A 21,028-nucleotide genomic window follows, 5' to 3' on the forward strand; every position below is an offset into this window, starting at 1 on the left:
CAGCTAGCAAGAGATGTCAAGAGTAACAAGAAGGGTTTCTTCAGGTATGTTGGCAACAAGAAGAAAGCCAAGGAAAGTGTGGGCCCCTTACTGAATGAGGGAGGCAACCTAGTGACAGAGGATGTGGAAAAAGCTAATGCACTCAATGCTTTTTTTGCCTCTGTTTTCACTAACAAGGTCAGCTCCCAGACTGCTGCGCTGGGCATCACAAAATGGGGAAGAGATGGCCAGCCCTCTGTGGAGATAGAGGTGGTTAGGGACTATTTAGAAAAGCTGGACGTGCACAAGTCCATGGGGCCGGACGAGTTGCATCCGAGAGTGCTGAAGGAACTGGCGGCTGTGATTGCAGAGCCCTTGGCCATTATCTTTGAAAACTCGTGGCGAACGGGGGAAGTCCTGGATGACTGGAAAAAGGCTAATGTAGTGCCAATCTTTAAAAAAGGGAAGAAGGAGGATCCTGGGAACTACAGGCCAGTCAGCCTCACCTCAGTCCCTGGAAAAATCATGGAGCAGGTCCTCAAAGAATCAATCCTGAAGCACTTACATGAGAGGAAAGTGATCAGGAACAGTCAGCATGGATTCACCAAGGGAAGGTCATGCCTGACTAATCTAATCGCCTTCTATGATGAGATTACTGGTTCTGTGGATGAAGGGAAAGCAGTGGATGTATTGTTTCTTGACTTTAGCAAAGCTTTTGACACGGTCTCCCACAGTATTCTTGTCAGCAAGTTAAAGAAGTATGGGCTGGATGAATGCACTATAAGGTGGGTAGAAAGCTGGCTAGATTGTCGGGCTCAACGGGTAGTGATCAATGGCTCCATGTCTAGTTGGCAGCCGGTGTCAAGTGGAGTGCCCCAGGGGTCAGTCCTGGGGCTGGTTTTGTTCAATATCTTCATAAATGATCTGGAGGATGGTGTGGATTGCACTCTCAGCAAATTTGCGGATGATACTAAACTGGGAGGAGTGGTAGATACGCTGGAGGGGAGGGATAGGATACAGAAGGACCTAGACAAATTGGAGGATTGGGCCAAAAGAAATCTGATGAGGTTCAATAAGGATAAGTGCAGGGTCCTACACTTAGGATGGAAGAATCCAATGCACCGCTACAGACTAGGGACCGAATGGCTAGGCAGCAGTTCTGCGGAAAAGGACCTAGGGGTGACAGTGGACGAGAAGCTGGATATGAGTCAGCAGTGTGCCCTTGTTGCCAAGAAGGCCAATGGCATTTTGGGATGTATAAGTAGGGGCATAGCGAGCAGATCGAGGGACGTGACCGTTCCCCTCTATTCGACACTGGTGAGGCCTCATCTGGAGTACTGTGTCCAGTTTTGGGCACCACACTACAAGAAGGATGTGGATAAATTGGAGAGAGTCCAGCGAAGGGCAACAAAAATGATTAGGGGTCTAGAGCACATGACTTATGAGGAGAGGCTGAGGGAGCTGGGATTGTTTAGTCTGCAGAAGAGAAGAATGAGGGGGGATTTGATAGCTGCTTTCAACTACCTGAAAGGGGGTTCCAAAGAGGATGGCTCTAGACTGTTCTCAATGGTAGCAGATGACAGAACGAGGAGTAATGGTCTCAAGTTGCAATGGGGGAGGTTTAGATTGGATATTAGGAAAAACTTTTTCACTAAGAAGGTGGTGAAACACTGGAATGCGTTACCTAGGGAGGTGGTAGAATCTCCTTCCTTAGAGGTTTTTAAGGTCAGGCTTGACAAAGCCCTGGCTGGGATGATTTAACTGGGAATTGGTCCTGCTTCGAGCAGGGGGTTGGACTAGATGACCTTCTGGGGTCCCTTCCAACCCTGATATTCTATGATTCTATGATTCTATGTCCTCTCACAGCTTGTGGTTGAAACCTGAGCTTCAGCTCCCTCAGCCTAATACACTGTAAACACTGAAGCACAAACCTACCTTTAAACATTTGAGGTCTCATTCATGTCCATGGCTCATGGACTCACATCCTCAAAGTTAAGTACATAAATAAGTGTTTCCACCCCATAGAAGTCTCATTTCACCTCCCTTCCATGCCAGGGGTTGTGTGTGCTCCTATTCCCCCTTTCTCCCAGGCCCTCAGTATTCCTCACATAGAAGTCTCTCCTTCCTGCAGGGGTTGTGTGTGCCCATTCTCCTCTCCATACCAGGGTCCCCCATTCCCCCCCCCATGCCAGAGGCTGTGTGTGCCCTTATTCCCATCTTTCCCAATGAAAGGTCCCTCAATCTCCCCGCACCAAGAATTGTGATTGCCCCATTCTCTCCTCCCCCTACCAGGGTCCACAATTTTCCCAAAGGCAGGGTCTGTATGCACTCCTATTCCCCATTCTCCTCATACCAGGATCCTACAATCTCCCCCACCAGTGGTCCTCTGTGCCCCCCGCCCTCTGTTCCCCATACCTTGGTCCCCATTCTCCCCCTATGCCAGGATCTGTGAGTGCCAATATGCTCCCTTGTATACCAGGGTCCTCCAATGTATTCCCCCGTCAAGGGTTCTGTGTGCTCCCCCATTCCTCCCTCCACCCATTGTAGCATCCCCTTTTTCCCCCGCTTCTATGACAGGGGTTCTGTGTAAACCTTCATTACTCCCTTTCCCTCATTCCCACCCACCATTGGAGGGACTGTGGCTGTGCTAAAGAGCTGTCAGGGCCTCCATTTGTCCCCCATTTTGGTTTTCTGACTTCTCCTCAATCAACACTGTTCTGACCATTGATGCCTAGATCATCATCATCATCATCATCATCATCATCATCATCAGGTTCCTATTATGCCTCTGGTATTTAGGGCAGTGACGAAGCTCCTCCACTCCTGTCTGTTTCTGGCAGGTTCCCCAGCTGTGCCCCAGGTTTTTCAGCTCGGCTTCCACAGCTCTTCACCATGTTGGTTTTGGGCACCCTCATTTTTGCTTGCCTTCATGTGTCCATCTTATTGCTACTCTGGTAATGGAATCAGTTTCCATCCAAAGCACATGACCGATCCATCTCCAATGCCTCCTGGCAATGATGGTGCTCAGAGCCTCTTGGCTGCACTGTGTCAATAGATCTTGGTTTGAGATTGTTCTGGGCCAAAAGATAACGGAGGATTTTTCTGAGGCAGGTTGTATAGAATAAAGACAGTTTGGACATGTCAGATTTTCTCATTCCCCAGCTTTCTGGATGTTGAAAGTACGCAGCTCTGATAAATCTTAAGTTTGGTTTTGGTGTTGTATGTTGATGATTCCCAGACTGTATTTAAGCTCCTGAAGGTGTTCCTGACTTTACTGATTTTGTTCCTAGAACATTCCCTGAAATATGAGAATTTGGATGTGACATTCACAAGTTACCACACTACACACAGACAGACAGACAAACACAGAAATGCCATCTAGTGGACTGTAAGGCCTTATTAAGCTTGGCCAAACATGTTCATTCTCTTTCCAGAAGGAGCCCATTTTTGTGTAAATAAGGGGGTGTTTCAGGGCCAACAAGTGATAAGATGTTTATAGAACCCTTGTTCATTAAAGAGTTAACCATGGTTCAGGAATGTTGTCTTGATTTTAGTGAGGCTTTTGACACTTCCCATGTGACATTATCATAAGCAAACCAAGGAAATGTGGTCTAGATGAAATTACTATAGGGTGGGATGCACAATTGGTTGAAAGATCATACTCAAAGAGTAGTTATCAATGATTCGCTGTCAAACTGGGAAGACATATCTAGTGGGCACACGCAGGGGTGTGTCCGGGGTCCGGTACTATTCAATATTTTCATTAATGACTTGGCTAATGGAGTGGAGAGTATGGTCATAAAAAGCTCCTGGGAGGAGTTGTTAGCACTTTGAAGGACAGGACTAGAATTCAAAATGACCTTGACAAATTTGAGAATTGGTCTGAAATCAACAAGATGAAAGTCAATAAAGACAAGTGAAAAGTACTACACTTAGGAAGGAAAATCAAATGCACAGCTACAAAATGGGGAATAACTGTCTAGGCAGTAGCACTGCTGAAAAGCATCTCAAGGTTATACTGGATCATAAATAGAATATGATTCAATAATGTAATGCAGTTGCAAAAAAAAAAAATATGGGGTGTGTTACCCAGAGTGTTGTATGTAAGACTAGAAGAAACTGTCCTTCTCTACTTGCTCTTGGTGAGGCCTCCACACACCACACTTTAGGAAGAAGGTGGACAAATTGGAGAGAGTCCAGAGGAGAGCTACAAAAATGATAAAAGCTTTAGCAAGTCCGACCTATGAGGAAAGGTTAAAAAAAACTAGGCATGAAAATCTTCTCAGCTCGTCATATCAACCCATGACTTTACCAGCAGCTTTGAAGACTCCCTGTCACATCTCCTTTAAGTTAAACAATCCAGTTTGTACCAGTCTATTTGCCTTCCATTTCTGCTGATTTTTATAAAGTTTTATGTAAATGGCTGAGTTGCACTTTTATTACATTGGACAATTTGAGGTGTGTCTACACTGCGCCCTTCTTTTGGCAGTGTGTAGAGTACCTACACCTAGAGCACCCCTAGCATGGGTATAAATAGCAGTGTAGCCAGTGAGGCATGGCTTAGGTGAGTAAAGACATGCCTGATGTGTGTGGGTATATACCCAGGTATATACCCAAGTTGTGCCTCCCTGTCTACACTGCTATGTTTGGCAGTGCAGTGTCCTGCTGCCTCCCCTCTCTGAAGGCTTTCCACTCCCCAGGAAAAGACTCCCCCAGCAGGGAAAGATTCTAGAAGTGGGAAGGCAGTAGGGAAAAGCTCTGCCAGCTCTCCCCTGCCAGAGGCTTTCCTCTCAGTGAAAGGCTCTGGCTGCAGGGAGCTGATGAAGCTTTTCCCCAGTGGCTCCCCCTGCCAGGGCCTTTCACTGACACATGCAGCTACATACCGCAGTATGGACACATCAGGGTTTTCACTGGGGTGTGTAGCTACACATACCATACACTGCAGTGGTGTATAATGTAGATGTAGCCTTAGAGTATAGGTCTCCTGCAGAGCAGCGCTGTAAAGCATACTTCAGCCATAATTTCATGGATATCTTCTTCCAATGTATGATTCTGCTATCTGCTTTATCCATGAATTCTTAAAGATTTACACAAAAGACAGAGAAAAAATGCTGATTACCTCTCAGATGCCATTTAGTTGTGGTAAATAGCTCAGGCCATCACTCATTATGACAAGGCTAGACGTACAATTTAGTCTCTGACAAGAGGTGAGACCCAATGTGGGAGCACTGATTATGAAAGGCTTTTAAAAAGAGAACACTTTTAATGACAGGCCTTCTTCTTTTCTCTTCCTTCTCCCTTTCTTTTTCCTGTGTGCACACAGCTTCACTTTCTGAGCATGAAATAGCATCGTAAACTCCAAGCCATTCTTGTCCTTGTATACAGGAACAGAGGGACTGATGGATACACTTGTTCGATTTTGTTGCATCTTCGAAAACAAAAGACCTGAAAGAAGACTGTTCTCACAAAGATTAAAGAGAGAGAGAGAGAGAGAGAGAGAGAGAGAGAGAAAGAGAGAGAGAGAACAAGACCCAGCAGCTTTAAGGTCTTGTTGGAAGTGTAAGAAAACTGTGTTACTATTTAGAGAAGGGAGAAAGAAAGCTGTCGGAGTGGAGAGAAAACAGACGTGCTGTCTGTGTTCCATGATAAACTTCCTTTTGAAAAGAGAATTGAAATTGCAGTGCAGCCCTCAAGGCAAAAAGATTTGGATTGGAACTTTGAACTTGTGAAGAAAATTCACCTCTCACAAGTCCCATGATGAGTTTCAAGCAACCGAGCAGGAAAGGAACTTGAACTTCTAATTTGCATACTGGTCACAGGAAATTTATTACAAGTATCAGCACCGGCTGGAGTGTGTTGGAGAACGAGTGTATTGTCTCTGCAGACCTGGGTTCAAGTCCTGTTACACATCACAAATAAAAAGGAATTTGGAGGCCTCCGGCTAATACCCATTTGTGCACAAAGTTTGGCACCAGCGGAAATTTCCACACAAGAGAGGAACAGGCCTAGAATAATAGGGAGTGTCACAGGCCAGGGATGAGTTGGGTGGAGGAAAATGGGGGCGTGATCCTGCGGCTCTTCCCTTGGGATACATTGTGCTTTTACCGCAAGGAATGAGTAAGGGGCAGCATGTGGTTGTGCTGCTTCACAAGCAAACTAGGGCTCATTTGTGACTCAGTTGCAATTCCGTGTTTGGTTTTCTACTCCCATACTCCACTGGAGTGCAGTCAGTCCTACACCCCAAGCAACTCCCTTCCTTCTATGTGTCATCTCAGCTGTGCAGGCTACTGTTTTAGGAGTAGGAGCCCAGGCTCCACCTACTGCCCACCCATGTAGCCACCCTACAAAGTCTTCTCTCCAACAACACTGCAACCTGCATTATGAGTAGCCCACAGAGAGGAATAAGAGGATGCCTTATGCCCCTTACGCTCCCTGTGCTAGTGCATGACAGACGGCACAATTGTGCCCTATAGGAGAAGTCTCACTGACACCAATGAATCTACTCACGTGAAAAGCGCTAGAGTTGGGACCTTTCCTGATGGAACTGAAGAGAAATGGAGAGGCTTTGGGAGCTATATTATAGAATTCAGTAGAGACTTATATTCCTGTTTTTGGATTCTATAGGATGGTTAAAAAGTAATTTAATAAATGAACTGATTTTCTATTAAATTTAATTATGGGTTGTTAAAGTGATTTCTATGGAATCCTCTTACATTTCAACAGAATCTTATCATTTTTTATTCCTACTAACTCCAACATGCCTCTTGTAGGAGGGTCTACAGCTCCTATCTTTATTATATCTTCCAGTATTGAAGAACTATTACCCCTCCCCCACCCGAACCTCCCTCCCCCAACAATAGCAACAAGTCAAGTTTCATAAATGTAAAAAGGATCTGCAGAGGGTTAAAAAAACCTCTTCATAAACTTTCTCTCCCTCCATGCCACTTGTGACCAATTTCTGATCCACCTGTTGATAGACAACAGGTACCAGTGAATCTCCAATAATTTATACTTGTTATTGAAAGATTGACACTGTTATCTGAAAGAGTGCAAAATGGGCACTATATAGCAGATGAGCATGCTTTGCACCATGTTAGCTGAATGGCTGAAGAGACCACAGAAAGAATACAGCTGCAGCAAATTAAATAAGGTTTAATCATGTTTACTGAAGAGGGAAAAAAATATTAGCCCAGCAGTCAATAAAGGGTCATGCACAGCAGCAAGAAAATAAATGGATCAATAGGCAAAAGTCAGGAATCCTACTGAGAAAAACAGCAAGCTCAATACCAATAAAGCGCACCCTCCTTTGATCTGTAAACAGTAATAAACTCACCCAGGCCAAAGAGACTGTACAGAAGCATTCAAATTGGCAAGCAATAGCCGAATTCTGAGACCTATCAGTTAGCCAGTTTTTAATCCATTTAAAGTGTGTCTTATTAATTTTACATCATTCCATTAGTTTAATCAATTAACCCATCAATCAAGGTGTCAATTTATATCAAACAATACCCTGCTTAGCCGAAGTGACACATAGGGGGAAGGTATTTGCTCGGTGTGTAGGACTAATGCATGCCAAAGGAGTAGAAGGGTAGAAAACCAGGAACGGTATACCAACTGAGTCAAAAATGTTCCCTACTTGCTTATGAAGCAGCACAACCACATGCTGTCCTTTACTCATGGATTAAAGGAGGGCAATGCAATTCATACAAATCAACATGGGTTTATGAAAAATAGATCTTGTCAAAATAACTTGATATCTTTTTTTGATGAGATTACAAGTTCGGTTAATAAAGGTAATAGTGCTGATGTAATATACTTAGACTTTTCTAAGGCATTTGACTTCAGTCTAGCAGAGAAAGGTAAAGCATGAACCAATGACTGGAAGTTGAAGCTAGACAAATTCAAACTGGAAATAAGGCATAACTTTTTAACAGTGAGCATTATTAGCCAAAGGAACAATTTACCTATGGTCATGGTGGAGTCTCCATCACTGACAATTTTAAAATCAAGATTGGATGTATTTCTAAAAGATTTGCTCTGGGAAATATTTTGAGGTAGTTCTATGGCCTGTGTTATACAGGATCTCACACTGGATGATCACAACAGTCCCTTCTGGTCTTGGAAACTATGAATCTATGAATTAATAAGCACTTTGCTCTCAGAAGAGGATGCACTAGTGTCCACTTTTCAAAAGGTAGAATAACTGAATTTGGAAGAAGAGGTAGATAAGGAGCAGCAGGAAGAAGGAGCTAACAAGGAAAGTTCATCGACATTTAAAGTCAGAAGACACCATTGTGGTCATCTTGTCTGACCTCCTGTGGAACACAGAACCTCACTCAAGAATTTCTGCATCAAGCCCATAACTTCTGTTTGAGGTATAACATATCTTTTAGAAAGATAACCAGGCTTGATTTAAAGACTTCAAATTCTGACGCATAAGGACATGTCTAAGAATTGTGCCATTTCCAACCACACAGTTAATCTCTTATACAATTAGAGCTGGTCGCTTTTTAATTTTGTAAAAAATCAAAATAATTTTAGCACCTCTTCCTTATTTAAACATGAAATGTCTTTATCTTTTTTTCATTTTTTAAACAAATATTTTTAAATCTTTTTCAGCTTAGTGATATGATGGGATTTTAAAAAAAATCAAAATTTTAATAAATTGTTTTCAGACACATTTTGAAAACAAGAAACACAAATACATTCTATTAAAACTGATGTAAAAGGGGGCATTTCTCAACCAAAAAACATTTTAGAACAGTGCTAAACAAAACTTTCCCCCAATATCAGCCGTGAGAAATTAATTGATATGTCCTACAGAGCTCTGCCATTCAAAACATGTCACAGACCAATGATAATATGAACATTGAACAGCTGCGGGGGGTGGGGAGGAAGTAGGCTTGGTGGTGAGAATGCAACACAGTTCCTCAATAACAAAACAAATAGACAAATCTCTGAAACAAGAAATACACAGCACATGTACAAGTAAAATGTGAGGGTTAAGGGTAAGTCAATGGCATTTCTATCCATAAGGATGGTTGTTGTTGTTTTTAAAGTCATCCCAGACAAAATGGCAGGAGTGAGTTCTTAGAAGGATCAGAATGAAAAATGTGAATGGCTTGGCAAACAGGTTGGTTTATCCACAGAGGCAGCATGGTAAAAAAGCAATGATGTGGGAAAAAGAAAATAAAAGAATCATTGATGCCAGATCAGAAAGGGCTCAGTGATGCCTTGGAACCAATGCAGTGGAAAACCAGACAAGATATCTGTCATCTTTCGAGCAAAAGTTCAACCCAAAATGACAGTATTTAGCTAATCTTGTAATTTCCTGTGACTTGCACCAAAGTTTCACAAGACCACAGCTGTTCTGATGCGACTTTGACCATATCTAGATCATGTTAGAAAATAGGCCACTTTTGGTTTTAGCATCCAACCTCTAGCCAAAGCTGGAGGGGGTGGGGTCCGTAGTTCAAAACTTTCCCTGCTCCTTCCAAAATCTAGAGAAGTTTGGACTAAGGACTTCATTTATTCCTATGCAGCAGGAAACTGTGACTTAGTGATCTCCCGCCCAAGTGTGACTAAGTGATCTCCCATCTACTGATGCCGGCAGAGCCTACTTAGCTGGTGAGATCTTAGCAAAAGGTGGTGTGTCTGTGAATATTTATAACTATTCTCTGGGGGAAAAAAGTTCACTATTGCCGTTTAGTAATTGGTCTGTTGCTTCAGAACTCTAAAGAGAGCGAATTAGTTGGACATGCTGCTGAATTACTGACAATGCACACATCACTGAGTGAAAACCTCTCTGACTTTTTACTTTGAAGAGCTTAGAGAGAATAATTATCTAATTTACAGCCACTGCAGAAAATGACTGTAATAAATGAAGGTCCTGATTTAGAACGGAATGCATCATATGTCTAGTCTAAAATACGTTTAATTCTATGGGGGCTGCGGGGGCGGGAGGGAGGAATGGGGATGCAATTTGCAAAGAAAAAAATCAACATGCAGTAGAGATGCTATGAGTAAAGCCCTGAGATGTGCTATGTGTTTAAAAATATCCGCACAATGAATAGAGAGAGAGAGACTACAGAACCGAACCCACATAGAGAGACCAATTTTACCACTTGGGTTCATTTCTAACAGTTAATGGAATCTGAAAAAATCTTTCAGGCTCACCTAATTTTAATGGTCCACTCATTTACATCTGAATTCTATCAAAGCACTTACATTCATCTAATCTATTTATTAATAAAGATCAGTATATTGTAATAATACAATGTAGAAACCACAGAAATAGTAATTTAAAAAAACAGAGAGGACCAACTCAACCAATAACTGTCTCCCTGTACTCACAAGAAATAGATCGTATGGAAAATGCCTGATTCATGAAGCAGAAAAATCCCTTTCCATACCCAGATTTTGTAATCTGTATGATTACAGTACAGTATAAGGTGAGCTGTGTATGTTTAACCACTGTATGGTAAAGTCTCTAATCTAAATCTTGATAGAACATTGGTATCCAAGTAAGTGTCCAATTTATCTTGAATTCCAGCAATATGCATAAATATCACATGTTAATAAATCTGAGGGCCTGATTCTGCTGTCACAGAGCAGATAATCTGTGCATGACTCTTACATGATCTAGAATAGAATAATTGCTAAGAACCAATCATATAATATCTGTGACTTTAAATGCAGGGATGAACCATTTTCCAGACAGTACCTCCACCACCCGATATAACATGCCAAAGCATGTTCATTAAGGCCAGCACAAAAAATGAGTTAGTCATGGATGGTGGGGAGTGTTTCATTAGCAAAGAGTGAGGCTGAATACAGGTTAAGTTGAACAAGTGGAAGTTTGTTAAACACTGTGCACCGCTCTTACCATGTGGCAGAGTTGCTTCCAGCCTAACTCCCCACATTCCTGTTTTTGTGGTATTCAGTCAATAACACCCCCTCCAGAGAACCTGGTTCCTCTGACTTCAGTTCCACTGATCATAATACATCTATTTTATTGTACATCTATTTTATCTATTTACATCTATTTTACAAACATTTTAATATGCACATTAGAAAAAAATAATTGATACCCAGAGCCTCCATGTCCCTTCAGCCAGAGTTTGCAAGCACATAGCCACCTTGGAGTCTTGTCTTTACCGCAGACTTGTTACAGAGTCTTTGAGATTGTTTGGTCTCCTCAACAGGCGACCACACCAGGAGTGACCCATCTCTGTCTCTCTGTCACCTGTCTCTGAATCTAACAAATTATCTCTGTGTGGATTCTACTCCCTCCCTGTGGGGTTGGCCTCCAGATGGTTCTCAGTCTCTTCATTCTGTGGTGATCTCTGTATCTCCGTAGGTTTTCTCTGGGTGCTGTCTCAGCTGACTCATAAGTGTCTCCTGTTCCTTCAGATCACTTGTCCCTCTTCCATAGTCACCTTGTATGATGCCTGTAGGGAGCCAGGGTGGCTTCCCTCTGAACCAGAGGGTAAAGAGCCACTCTCTCAGCCTGAGTGGGTGGGGCCAGACCAAGCTGACTCCACCCCTGGAGGGGGAGGGGTGGAAAAGGAAGTACAAAGGGCGGGGCCCTTGGCCCAGTCAGGGCAGCACTGGGGGGGGAGGGAGACCCAGGTTGCTGGCTGTTCCCTCCAGACCCTGCGCCAGGAGAGGCCCTGTGCCAGCAGAAACCTGACCTGGAGGAAGGACTGGGGCGACCAGGGCTGCCAGCCACCAAGTACCCGGAGGAACTGGAGGAGCCAGGCGGTAACCCAGGCCAGCGTGGGCCGGACCTGGACCTGGACCTGGACCTGGACCTGGACCTGGAGCGGGAGTGGGTGCCGGAGCCGGAGCCGGAGCCGGAGCTGGAGCTGGAGCTGCCAGCAGCTGAATACCCTGCTGAGCTGGAGGGACCAGAGGGACCCGCTCAATAGACCGGGTAGGAAGTAGCCCAGGGGCAGACCTGGACAGTACGGTGGGTCTGTTTGGTCAGCATGTTGTGGATGGCATCCCTGCTGACCCAATGGTGGGACCCTCTCCTCCTGCCACTGTCAGGGCCCTGGGCTCGAATGCAGTGGAGTTGGGGGGGCCTGTGTTCCCGAATCCCGGCCAACTTGCCTCGGGTAGCAGAATCCCAACAACGCCACTGACCCGTGCCGGCGCTCCCCCCACCCCCCCCGCCTGAGGGGCGGGCCACTGACCTGTGCCAGCGTTTCCCCCCCCCCCCCCGCCTGGGGGCGGGCCACTGACCCATGCTGGTGCTTCTCCCTCTGCTAATTCCCTAGTGACAGAAAGGTGTGACCAAGGCCTGGTGAGACAGTAGGTCCCCAGCGTCTCGGTGGATCAATTGAAACCTGTCACAATGCCGGTGCACCCAATGTACACACCCCATGACTCCTTTAATCCACTCCTTCTGGTGTCTCTCTGATGGCTGGATCCTTACAGGAGTGCTTGTAGGCCAGTAGGTCCTTGACTGTCCCTTTGTATTCTAATGGCTGCTTTCTCTAATTGTTGGCCATCTCTTCTCATGGTGTCTCCATTCTTCTGGCTGCAACAGGTCTCCCCTCATCAGTAGAAGGGTTTTGGTCTTTCATCCCATCAGTGCCTGTCCTGGACTGTTTTGACACACCTGTGATGGGGTATTCCTATGTGCCAAAAATGCTAACAAGCTGTCTGAACCAGAAGTAACATCTTTGTGTAACAGTCTGTTAGCTGATTCCACCTTGCCATTGCCATTACTCTGTGGGGAGGAAGTGTGGTGGCCAAACTCCCACTGGCATGCAAATTCCTTGAATTCTTCTAAGGCCAATTGGGGTCCATTGTTGGTGAATGCAGTGTCCAGAATGCTGTATATTGCAAAATGGACACTTAGTTTGTCAATCACTGACTTGCTTCTTGCATTAGGCAGGGTATCAACCTCCCAGAATTTGAATAATAGTGCATTGTAATCAAGAACTGTTTTTCATGGACAGTAAATTCACCTACCCACTCCTTTCCCCGTGCTTGGATGGGTAGCTCATATGGTACCAGAGTCTCTTTGTGCTGGCAGTTATCACATGACGAGCAGGTGTCTGTCAAGAAAAAGAGTTGTGTATTCATTCATTGTCAGTAAACACACTCGGGAGGCCATCTAAGGCAGCTGTCCATGCCAAGGCGTGAGGCATATGCTTTTTGCATGACATCCTTATATAATGAGATGGGAACAACTGCTCTCTGTCCCCCATGCCTGCACACTCAGCTCATCTTTAATTTGAAAATATGCCTCTGCTCCTACCAGTGTTTGGCTTTTGTCTTCTGGCCACCCTGCTAGTGTTGCTCTGTTGACTGCATATAGTTGGATGTCCTTTTTCGTAGCCTCTGTGATTTTCAACAGTGAAGCTGATGGAAATCAAACTGGGAGACAGAGCAGCATATGAATGGATTCAATGTCCTGAGCTCCTTCCCCCAACTCACTGACACTCGGTGTATTTGCTCTGCCCAGGGTGTCAGCTAATGCCAATAATTGTTCTGGACAATATCTGATCTCTACCTGGTAGCACCATGGAGGCACATCAACATGCACTGCAATCTCTTTGGTGCACTAAGAAGGGGTTTTGCCATGATTCTCTCTAGGAGTTTGTGGTCTGATTGCAGTATTAATGGGTAGCCATATATGTACTGAAGGAATCACTCCACTCCAAATACCACAGCCAGAAGCTCCCCTTCTATTTGGGCGAACACAACCCAGTCTCTAGCAGGATTTTGCTGGCATAAGCGGCTGGCTGTCCCTGGAAAAGCGCAATACCCAATCTTTTCTCCAGTGCATCACACTGTAGTGTCAGTGGCTCTCCTGGCTGGTCGGACTTCAGGACAGGGCCCTTCATTTTAATTTGCTTCAACATGTCAAAGACTTGCTGTTGGGGACCTGCCCAGTCCCACACAACATCCTGCCTCGTGAGCTGATGTCTGGGTTCTGCTGCTGCAGCCAGGTGTGATCAGAATTTGAACAGGAAATTTATCATTCCTGTGAAGAGCTGTGCCCCTTCCACAGCCACTGGAGCATGTATGTCTCTGCCTTGATCCTTCTGTGGTCTGCTCAGTCCCCCTGCTGTTAGTAAATGTCCAACTTATGTCACCTCATGCTGCCTGAGTTACATTTTTTCTGTATTGAATTTTATGTTCTAATCCCTGCATCACTGCAGTTTTCTGTCTTGGTCTCATTCAGTTTCTGTGTCACTGAACATTTCGCCTCCCTACGGATATTATCTGCAATTATTTTCACCCCAAGCAGTCTTTCCAGAGCTTGGGCACACATTCACTGGAACCCCTCTGGTGTTGGGCTTATGCCTATCAGTATGCACAGTCATCTGTAGCAACCAAATGGGGGTCTAAAAGTTGTCATCATGCAGGACTCTTTATGGCTTATGTGGCAAAAGCTGTTCTTCACATTACAGACCGTAAAGGTTCAGGCTGTGGAAAGTTCTAGCAAGATGTGATCAATTGAGAACAGTGCATAGTGGCTTCTTTTCATTGCTGGTTCAGTGACTTTGGGTCTATACAGATGTATAATTTGCCTCATGGCTTATTTACCGTCACCATGCTGCTTACCCAGGCTGTGCTGTGCTACGATACCCCTACTCTGCAGACTTTCAAGCTCCTCATATACTGGATTATATAGTGCCACTGGAATTTTTCTTCATGGTAAATACACATTTTCCACTTGGGGTGTCTATTTTGCAGCTTTCCTTTGAGGAACCTGTTGCCTTTGAAAGCCTCTCCATCTGCTTTTAAAATTGATGCCAGATGACTCCCCTTTTTCCTTCTTGCACTGCAGCTATAAAATTCTGATGCTGCACCCTGATCAGATCCATGGCTTGCATGTCTGTATGCCCTCAGAGGGGTCTGCAATGCTTACCATTCATCACCACAAACTGCAGTCAATACAGCCTGTTATATTTTGCGTTAGTTACTGTGAGGTCACATTTTCCTATGGGCTGCATTGTGGTCTTATTTTCCATTATTACATTGTCCTTGCTCTGTCTAACGGGTATGTGCTCAAGTCCAATTCATCCCAAGTGTAACGGGGCAGGGTGGCTTGCCCTGTAAGGACCGGAGGGCCTAGGGCTAGCCAACCCTGATCACTGAAAAATGCAAACCTGAGAGGAATCAGATGATTTCCCTATAAAGAGCAGCTGGAAGTAGCAGTGAAGGGGGATGCTCAGGGACAGCAGAGATTGCTAGGAGTGAGCAGACTCAAGCAGAGTCCAGGGACTTGGGCCTAAGACTCCAAGTAGGAAGGACTGGGAGTAGCCTGCTAAGGCAGGAGAGAGCTTGACCAAGCAGGGAGACATACAAGAGGGATTTCAAAACGCTCCAGGCAGCAAGGGCTGGGAGAGACCCTGACCAAGCAGAGGGAAGGCTACAGAGTTCTCCAGGCAGAGAGGACAGGAAGTAAGAAGAGAGACATTTGTTTGTTGAACTTTAGTTTGGACAAGCTTTATTTTGAATTCATTTTCTTTGAATAAAACCAGACCCCCGTGAGGGGTGTTTAGACCACATAAAAACTGTGTGCAGTCTGTGTAAGGGGCCCTGAAGAGGGGGAAACTGAGACAGGGTGTGTAAGAGGGACCTCTGGCCATGAGGGGTCACTCAAGAAGTGGCCACTGAGGAATCACATTGCAGGAGGCCTCGCTGTCCAGATGACGTAGCCCAGGGCATTTCCCTGTTAACATTGTTTCATGTATGGGGTCTGGTATTGTCTCTTGTTGCTTTCATGAACGTGATATTCTCTTGGACTCAAGGAGAGCCATAATGTCATCACTGCTCTCCAATGTGCCATCCTCCGCTTGTACAAGTCTCCCTAAATCTCTCTGCTCTTGCGCTCACTGATAAAATGGTTCAACTTGCCCCATACCTTGGAATGCTGTTCTAGGGCAGGGCACATAAACTTTACCTGCTCCTGCTGTCTTCCACAGCGAATTCATCTCACTACAGATATAGGAAACCCAGCCACCTGCTCTCCTTTGCTATTGTCTCACTGCACATATTTCTGGGACTGTTGTGCCTCCTAGGGCTTTCAGCCTTTCTCTTTGGGCTTCCACTGCATGCCCCATGTTTAAGCATCTGTCTAATGTGAGATCACCTTCCTGGAGCAGCTGCTCCTGCAGGTGGTGATCCCAAGTGTCACAGACTCTCCTGTCCAACATTAGGAAGTCGATCAAGTCCTCAACATGGCATGTAGCAGCCAGTGTGGGTAAGGCAGTAACATATCGCCTCCCCTTCCGATTGGTCTCTAGTGGAAAACCCTTGGTTGCTCCACAGTTTCGTTCTGCTTTGGGAAGCAATACGTCCCCAGGGCTCTGAGGATTGCTGTGGGGCTTGAGACACTGCTGAGCTTCAGAGTGGGGCAGATCTCTCTGTCCTGTTCTCCAGTAAGATAAAGTAACATTTTTATTTTCCCGCTGCTGTTCCCCTCTTGCATGGCCAGGTCTGTGGACAGCTCAAATTCCTCCTTCCATTGGGTCCATCACTGGGCTGGATTTGTGTCTGCACAATCCAGGGCTCTGGGCAGCTATAGAGTCCCATGGCTTCAGAGCACTTCAGAGCACTCACAGCTCAAATGATACAACCATCTTTCCTGAGCAAAGAGAGAATGCAGGGTAAACTGAACAAGTGGAACTTTATGAAACCCTACGCACTGCTCTGTCCATGGGGCTGTGTTGTTTCCCACCCAACTCCCTGCAATCCCAGTTCCACAGGTGTCCCCTCAATAACAGTCCCTCCGGGGAACATTGACCCTCTGGTTCCAATTCCACTGATCATGACACAGGAAGGAGGCTTACCTGGAGTAGGATTCAAAGGTAGGACCGAAACTGACACGGTTTAGCCACAGCACTGAATAGAATCCTCAGTCAGTTTGAGGACAGCTCCTGGGAACACCATTTGGGTCCAATAAATGAGACGTATCAAAGAACCTTGAAGGTTAATGGTCCAGGATGAACCCTCCCATCGCTTGTATCCCTCTAGCAGCTAAACTTAAACTGGTGTAGCCATTTGCACCGCTGGCCCATAGAGCGGGTTCAAAAATGTGTTTTTATAACTTTTTGCAAACAAATTTTGAAGACAATCTTTTTTTATTATGTTGAAATCTTTTTATGGAATTTTTCCACTTGTCACTGGCTAGACAAACATTGACTAAAATACAAATTAATTTTTCAACCAACTTTACTTGTGGGACTAAAGTATCACCACAGGCAACAGAGGTTCCTTACTGAAGGCAGAATACGCTTTGTCATTCCTCTTTTGAGGAGACAGTATCTGATTTATTGATGTATTTATTTTGCTTTTGTCCATTGTCTACCCACTTGGATCACACACCAGCCTCCACTAACCCGGAGGACGTGACAATAAGAACAACCCTCTTAGTAGATCCACTATTCATCAGCGATGCCCTTACTTATCCATCATTTCAAATGGCTGCAAACAATAGAGCTGGACCTCTGGGAGAACTAAGGCAACACAAGCTTAGCTTGTCACCAGGATGCCTTGGTGAAATTACACCTTTGTCATGTATATTTTGGAGTTATATTATTCCTTAAGTCTGTGTCCCATGCTCAGTTCTGATGGGCTTGACATAGGTATTCAGTGTCAAAACTATAGTTCTCTCCTCCCCCATCAGGATTCATTTTCTTCTTTTTACCCTGGGCACATCTGAACTTGTTCTTATTGACTCAGCCCCAAACCATAGGCTAAATAAGACTAAGAGTATGGTCTCACTGCGGTTATACAGTTAGGTTGTTCCTGCTTTCCAGAAAACCAGTAATTAGTCAGAAGCAGAAATAAAAGAAAACAATGAGCCAGGTCCTCGGCTGGTATAAATCAATGTAACTTCACTGAAGACAAAAGAACTATGGAGATTTAGACCCACTGAGGATTTGGCTCTGAACTGCATCAGCACTGATTAGGTCAGAAAAAGTAACCTCCATGTATCTTCCACCGTGAATGTACTGATTTATTAAGAAAAGACCTGGAGTAGCAAAATGCCCTCCCAAGCTCTTATCAGTTACAAAAGGTGAGGTGTTGAGTACACAGAAATCTGGTCCTTCTTATGTATACAGTAATATTCCTTTTGCTCTGCTACTCCTGGAGATGAAAAGGCAAGGATGGATTGTGCCTGCTTTATATAAACCAATAACAGAGCAAGAAAGGTATGCAGGAAACCTGAAAACAGGGTAGTGAATCAGCTTCAAATGGTCAGACTCTATATATCAGCCACGTCCCCGAATCAGGAATAAGAGATTGTAACTAATGAAGGGGGTGGTCTTGGACTATGGAACATTGAGTGGCAGGTGTGGGATTGTTGCAGGTCACCAAACAACCCAGTATAGTAGCACAAATTTTCAGAGGGTAAAGACCACAGAGGCAAACTAGCTACCTACTGTTAGTGGGAAACATACTGTTTATAATATATGTATATCTAAGAGGTCTGTTTTCACTTGGTGATCTTATCTACCCTGGACTATTTTCAGAGGTAACTGTATTACAGCGACTCTGTGATCTAATGATAATGTTTACCAGCAATATAGTTTGTCTATTTATACGGCATACTGAACACTTTAAGTTTTTGAAGTTCAGCAAAACATTAAAGGCTAGATTGGAGCAGTTATGCCCTACCCTGCCTAAGGGGTGGTATGTAGCCACAACAGAAGGATTTTGCCTCAGCCAGGCATAATGTCTCTCCATGTGGATCTTTGCCCAGGAGGGGTGTGCAATCTGCTCCATTTGTAGCCGCCTTTTTGATAATTGCAACATTTTGTACCCTCTGGTCCTCTGATTTTAATGAGAAGTGTGGCATACTTTTGCAAGCAGCTCCGCCACTTCATTTTTTTTTAGATCCTTTGGAACTCCCAGATGTACACCATCTGGTCCTGGTGACTTGTTGTTTAACTTATCAATTTGTTCTACCACTATCTCCTTTGACACTCAGTTCCTGACTGCATCTCATTTCTGTTTCCTAAAAAAAGAGTTGTGTTGATGTAAGTATCTGCCTTACACACGCTGTGGTTTGCTGATGCAAAGAAATAATTTCTCTTCTTTGCTATCTCCTTATTGGCCTCGATATATTCCTTTACAACCTGTATATTCAGCAGGCCCACTAGTTCTCTCACAGACTTCCTGCTTCTGACAGATTCATGAATGTCAGGGTCAGAGAGGACCAATGACAATATAGTTTGATTTCTTGCATAACAGAGACCAGAGACTTTCACAAGTGATTCCTAAATCTACTCCCACAACTTGAGGTTAAACTCGAGCACGTTTATTTAAAAGGCATCTTAAAAAGACTGTAAGTTTTAAAATTTAGCACATCCCTTAGTAATCTGTTCCAATACTTAATTACCCTTTGTTCCGGTTTGAACTTGGCTGATTTCAACTTCTAGCCGTTGGATCTTCTTATGCCTCTGTCTGCTAGATTGAAGACTAATATACTTACATTTTTCTTTTTTTTTTTTGTATATCTTTGGCTAAAATGTCAGTTAACTAAAATCTTTGGCTAAGATTCAGGGCCAGTGCAGAATAAGGAGGGAAGTGGGAAACTGATGGATTCAAAGTAATAATTCTGTGCCACTTCTATCCTTACTATAAGTGTTAGTTCTTTCTATCCATATCCCAGGTGACTGCTAGTGAGTGAGACATACTTGCACGCATTGACTGAGCCGGGGTTATGGCTTGCTGGTCTTGTTTTATTAAATCTGCAGTGAAGGGCAGACATTGGGTATTGAATGTCGAATTCCTAGGCATATTGGTGGAAAAAGGTGGTTCCCCCTGAGAACAGGATTTACGTGCTGAAAATATATTACAGGAAGCAATGTTTTGTGAGAGATTGCTGTCAGCCCTGCTTGCTCCCTGGACAGAAGCAACCCACTAGATTGAATCCAGATGGAAGTTCAACAGTGGGGCAAGAAAACATCTCCCACTTTCGGGATGCAGCGGGTCAGCTTATCTCGGATGAAATGCCAATCTGCTGTGCAAGGCCGAATGGAGAAATAACCTCCCATTGAACAATGGAGGGCTGTACAGGTGAGGAAAGAAAGCAGAGCTCCTATGAATATAGTACAGAACCTGATTCTGAAGAGCCACTCCCTCTATCTAGATAGCCTCAGGAACTAGGGCTGGAATAACTCCACAGCAAGGAACCCTTAAAACATTGCACTTGCCTGAGGAATGGGGGGAATGGGCAGTGGTGGTGTTAGGCATGTGCAGCCCATGCAGTCTGGGAGGGCCTCAAGGCAGCAAAGGGGCCCCTTAACATGGTGGCTAAGTCACTTGTCCTTGGTGACAAAGTGAAATGCAAACCCCACCCAGCGTGATGATGCAGGGGAGCAAACTCTGCCCAGCATGATCGGAGGGCAACACAGATAGGGGCCCCAGAACTGAGCTTTGCAGGGCACCACCATGGGACAAACACTATCCCTGTGAATGCGGGTTAATCTTCTCCCTGATGAATGGTCTGTTACTTCGGATTTGGAATCCCCTAATTGGTGATATGTGGATGGGGACGTCACTGTTCTCCCCAGTTTTGGGGGAAGGGATAGGACTCTTTCCTTTCTCTGTGATCCTGGGTCAAAGCACACTGAAGTCAATGGGAGCTTTTCCACTGACTTCAATGGGCTTTGGATCAGGTCTTATGTGAACTGCACATCAGAGCTGTTAGCCAGAGATAGATGTTCCTTTCACCTTTGTGCCTATAAAAGCCCCTTTAGTCCCACTACCTACAGACACTGGGTATGGGATAGGATATAGTCAGGGCTGTAGCTGAATGCCACAACCTAGCCCTGAATCATCCATTACCACCCACAAACATACATTGGGCATAACAGCTAGGGGTATATTTCCCCCTACTGTAGGCTGGGCTGGTAGAGAAAATGTGTTGGTGGAGGACTGGGAGCCAGTAGCTGAGGGGAAGACTGAGATTGGTTGGGGAACTGGTGCAGGAGACTGGGACTAGCAATGGTTTGGCAAGGAGATTAGAACTGGGCATTTGGGGACTCTGGAGAGTTTGGACTGGGGTTGCTGA

The sequence above is a fragment of the Natator depressus genome, chromosome 4 (assembly GCF_965152275.1).
Source record: "Natator depressus isolate rNatDep1 chromosome 4, rNatDep2.hap1, whole genome shotgun sequence".
Taxonomy (NCBI): Eukaryota; Metazoa; Chordata; order Testudines; family Cheloniidae; genus Natator; species Natator depressus.